A 5,000-nucleotide genomic window follows, 5' to 3' on the forward strand; every position below is an offset into this window, starting at 1 on the left:
GTAATTTGCGCGCCTGCTGCCTTCCTTGGATGTGGTAGCCGTTTCTCAGGCTCCCTCTCCGGAATCGAACCCTGATTCCCCGTTACCCGTGGTCACCATGGTAGGCACAGAAAGTACCATCGAAAGTTGATAGGGCAGACATCCGAATGTATCGTCGCCGTCACGGGGACGTGCGATCGGCCCGAGGTTATCTAGAGTCACCAAAGCGGCCGGGCGAGCCCGGATTGGTCTTGGTCTGATAAATGCACGCATCCCGGGAGGTCAGCGCTCGTCGGCATGTATTAGCTCTAGAATTACCACAGTTATCCAAGTAACAGATGGAGCGATCAAAGGAACCATAACTGATTTAATGAGCCATTCGCAGTTTCACTGTACCGGCCGTGTGTACTTACACGTGCATGGCTTAATCTTTGAGACAAGCATATGCTACTGGCAGGATCAACCAGGTAGCCGCACCTGCTGACAGGGTTCGGAGACGCCGCGTGCCCATCTCCCCGACCGGACCGCCTTCGCGCGCACCCCTCCCTCGAGAGGGGGGATAAGGGAGCCCGACCGCCTGGGCGGGAGGGCTCGCCGGAGGGGTGGAGAGAGGTGGCAGGTCGCATGGGCACCGGCAGGCCCAGCCGTCTCCCCCGGGAGGGAGAGGCGGGCCGAGGCGCAGCCTGAGCGAGACGCAGGAGTGCCGGGGCCTGGCGGCGGCGGCACCCCTCGGAACGGTCGTTCCGAGCTGCTGCGGAAATGTGCTGGGCAGAGAGGGGCGACGGCGTGGCGCGCGGGGCCTGGTACGGACCTGCTGGGCAGCAGCGTCCGAGGGCCTGGCGCCACCCGACCCCTTCCCCTCGGGGTCAGACCACTGGGGGGCACGAGCTGCCGGGGCCGCTCGGCCTTCGCTCTGCTGGGTAGGGTGAAGGGCCTCCCGCCAGGCGGCAGGCCCTCGAGTCGGACGGTCCATGCGAAGGGAGGAAGCTGATTGCTTGAAACAACAGCCGAGGCTGGCCAAGCAGTCCATCCCTAAACGGACCGAGAGTGCCCAATCGATCAGAGTACGGCCGGGGCATCCCCTCTGCAGGCCGCCCTGCGCGGGGGGATGCCGATTCGGATAAAAAAAGGACCGTCGGGAAGGGGCCTGAGCGGCAGGTGCGTACCCGGGCCCCTGGGGGCCCCGACAGGCGGGCCCGGGCGCTGCCTTCCCCGTCTCGCCATCGCCAGACCTCACGGAGGTCTGACCCAGCAAACCCGGCGGAAAAAGGACCATCGGGAAGGGGCTGAGAGGCAGGAGCGTACCCAGGCCCCTGGGGGCCCCGGCGGGTGGGCCCCGGCTCTGCCTTCCCCCCTCTCGGGATCGCCGGACCTCACGGAGCCCTGACCCAGCAAACTCGGAGAAAAAGACCCATCGGGAAGGGGGCTGGGAGGCAGGTGTGCGCACCCGGGCCCCTGGGGGCCCCGCTTCGGGCGGGCCCAGGGGCTGCCTTCCCCCGTCTCGGGATCCACGGACCTCACGGGGCTCTGACCCAGAAAACTCGGAGAGAAAGGACCATCGGGAAGGGGCTGAGAGGCAGGAGCGTACCCGGGCCCCTGGGGGCCCCGGCGGGCGGGCCCCGGGTCTGCCTTCCCCTGATTCAGTATCGCCAAACATCACTTTGGTCTGACTGACCCTCTCCCTAGTAATCCGGAGGAAAATTACCCCCCTTTCTTGTAATCCGTGCGCACGAGGTGACAGAGGGGACCCTCGGCGCGAATGTACCCGACCTCCTGGAGCCCTCGCTGGGATCCGGGAGGCAAATGGACCCTCATCGAGACTTCCAGGCAAGCTCGGCCATCTGGTCGCCCCATAGGAAAGCATTGGGCGCGACCAGATGGCCGAAGGGGCCTGCGCGACCAGATGGCCGAAGGGACGTGCGCGACCAGATGGCCGAGGGGACAGGCGCGACCAGATGGCCGAGGGGAAAGGCAAAAGGGAAGGGGAAGCCTCCCCGGGCCCTCCGGACCCCGCCCCGGGTACCCTGCCGCGCGGCAGGACCCGGGACGGAGCCCGGGGCGGGGAGGCCGCCCTCCCCGGGGCCCCCAGGGGCCCGGCCGGGGCTCCGGAACCCAGACGAGCGAGGGGAGGCTCCCCGGCCACAACGGAACCCCGTCCCGGGCCTTTGGCAGTGCCGCAGGCTGGGGGACGGGGCCCGGGGCCGGAGACCCCGACCCGGGGCCCGGCCGGGCCCCTGGACCCAGCCGGGGCTCCGGGGACCGCAGGCGCAGGGGAAGCCTCCCCGGGCCCTCTGGACCCCTCCCCGGGCACCCTGCCACGCGGCAGGACCCGGGACGGAGCCCGGGGTGGGGAGGCCGCCCTCCCCGGGGCCCCCAGGGGCCCGGCCGGAGCTCCGGGACCCAGACGAGCGAGGGGAGGCTCCCCGGCCCCAACGGAACCCCGTCCCGGGCCTTTGGCAGTGCCGCAGGCCGGGGGACTGGGCCCGGGGCCAAAGGCCTCAACCCGGGGCCCGGCCGGGCCCCTGGAACCAGCCGGGGCTCCGGGGACCGCAGGCGCAGGGGAAGCCTCCCGGGGCCCTCCGGACCCCTCCCCGGGCACCCTGCCACGCGGCAGGACCCGGGACGGAGACCGGGGTGGGGAGCCTGCCCTCCCCGGGGCCCCCAGGGGCCCGGCCGGAGCTCCTGAACCCAATGCAGCCACGGGAGGCACCCCGGCCGCAACGGAACCCCGTCCCGGGCCTTTGGCAGTGCCGCAGGCCGGGGGACGGCGCCCGGGGCCGGAGACCCCGACCCGGGGCCCGGCCGGGCCCCTGGACCCAGCCGGGGCTCCGAGGACCGCAGGTGCAGGGGAAGCCTCCCCGGGCCCTCCGGACCCTTCCCCGGGCACCCTGCCACGCGGCAGGACCCGGGACGGAGACCGGGGCGGGGAGGCCGCCCTCCCCGGGGCCCGGCCGGAGCTCCTGAACCCAATCCAGCCACGGGAGGCACCCCGGCCACAACGGAACCCCGTCCCGGGCCTTTGGCGGTGCCGCAGGCCGGGGGACGGCACCCGGGGCCGGAGACCCCGACCCGGGGCCCGGCCGGGCCCCTGGACCCATCCGGGGCTCCCGGGCCCACAGGCGCAGGGGAAGGCCCTCCGGCCACCCTGCCACACGGCAGGACCCAGTTGCCGGCTGAGGACCGAGAGGGGTCCCAGAGTACCCTGTCCCTAGTAATCCGGAGGAAGGCTACCCCCCGTTCTTGAAACCCGCACGCTCCGAGTGACGGAGGGGACCCTAGGGGCGAACGCACCCGGCCTCCTGGAGCCCCGGCTGGGATCCGAGAGGCAAATGGACCCTCATCGGGACTTCCAGGCCTGGCCCTGCCATCTGGTCGCCCCATTGGAAAGCATTGCGCGCGACCAGATGGCCGAGGGGAAAGGAGCCACCAGGTGGCCGGCAACTGAAAGGACTCCCGCCTGCCCACCCACCAGGGGCTCGGGGTGGGGACTCTGCTTCCCGGCTGGGCCTCAGGCACGGGGAGGACCACCGGAGCTCTCGGGGCCTGGGCGTACCCGGGGGAGGACTGCCCGGGACCCGTGGAGCCCGTCCCTGGGCACTTTGCCATGCCGCGGCCCGGAGGAGGGAAGGCCCGGGGACCTGGGAGGATGTTGCCCGGGCGTAGCCCATCTGGTCCCCGGCAATGAACCGCACAGCCCCAGCATGGGTGTTTCGGCATACCCTGCCCCTACTAATCCGGAGGAAGGATACCCTCCTTTCTTGTAACCCGCGCGCTGCGAGTGACGGAGGGGACCCTAGGCGCGGACGCGCCCGGCCTCCTGGAGCCCTGGCTGGGATCCGGGAGGCGAATGGACCCTCATCGGGACTTCCAGGCCGGCCCGGCCATCTGGTCGCCCCATTGGAAAGCATTGCGCGCGACCAGATGGCCGAGGGGAAAGGAGCGACCGGATGGCCGGCAACTGAAAGGGCTCCCGTCTGCCCGAGCCATAGCGGTAGGGCTCCCGCCTGCCCACCCTCACACCAAGGGCTCGGGGGGGGACTCTGCTTCCCGGGTTGGCCTCGGGCACGGGGAGGTCCACCGGAGCTCTCGGGGCCTGGGCGCCCGGGGGAGGACTGCCCGGGACCCGTGGAGCCCGTCCCTGGGCACTTTGCCATGCCGCGGCCCGGAGGAGGGAAGCCCCGGAGGCCTTGGAGGATGTTGCCCGGGCGTCGCCCATCTGGTCCCCGGCAATGAACCGCACAGCCCCAGCATGGGTGTTCCGGCATACCCTGCCCCTAATAATCCGGAGGAAGGATACCCCCCTTTCTTGTAACCCGCGCGCTGCAAGTGACGGAGGGGACCCTAGGCGCGGACGCGCCCGGCCTCCCGGAGCCCTGGCTGGGATCCGGGAGGCGAATGGACCCTCATCGGGACTTCCAGGCCGGCCCGGCCATCTGGTCGCCCCATTGGAAAGCATTGCGCGCGACCAGATGGCCGAGGGGAAAGGAGCGACCAGGTGGCCGGCAACTGAAAGGGCTCCCGTCTGCCCGAGCCATAGCGGTAGGGTTCCCGCCTGCCCACGCAGGGCTCCGTGGCTGCAGGGCTCTGGGCCTGCAGGGCTCCGGGGCTGCAGGGCTCCGGGGCTGCAGGGCTCCGGGGCTGCAGGGCTCTGGGCCTGCAGGGCTCCGGGGCTGCAGGGCTCCGGGGCTGCAGGGCTCTGGGGCTGCAGGGCTCCGGGGCTGCAGGGCTCCGGGGCTGCAGGGCTCCGGGGCTGCAGGGCTCTGGGCCTGCAGGGCTCCGGGGCTGCAGGGCTCCGGGCCTGCAGGGCTCCGGGGCTGCAGGGCCTTGGGCCTGCTAGGGTTCCGGGCCTGCAGGGCTCCAGGGCTCCGTGCTGAAGGGCTCCAGGGTCTGCAGGGCTTTGGGGCTGCAGGCCTCGGGGGACGCCCGGGAGACCCATGGAGCCCGTCCTGGGCACTTTGCCTCGCCGCGGGCTGGAGGAGGAAGCACCCGACGCCCCGGGGAAGTGTCGTCCGGGCTTGGCC

Source organism: Triturus cristatus, unplaced genomic scaffold (assembly GCF_964204655.1).
Source record: "Triturus cristatus unplaced genomic scaffold, aTriCri1.1 SCAFFOLD_1083, whole genome shotgun sequence".
Taxonomy (NCBI): Eukaryota; Metazoa; Chordata; class Amphibia; order Caudata; family Salamandridae; genus Triturus; species Triturus cristatus.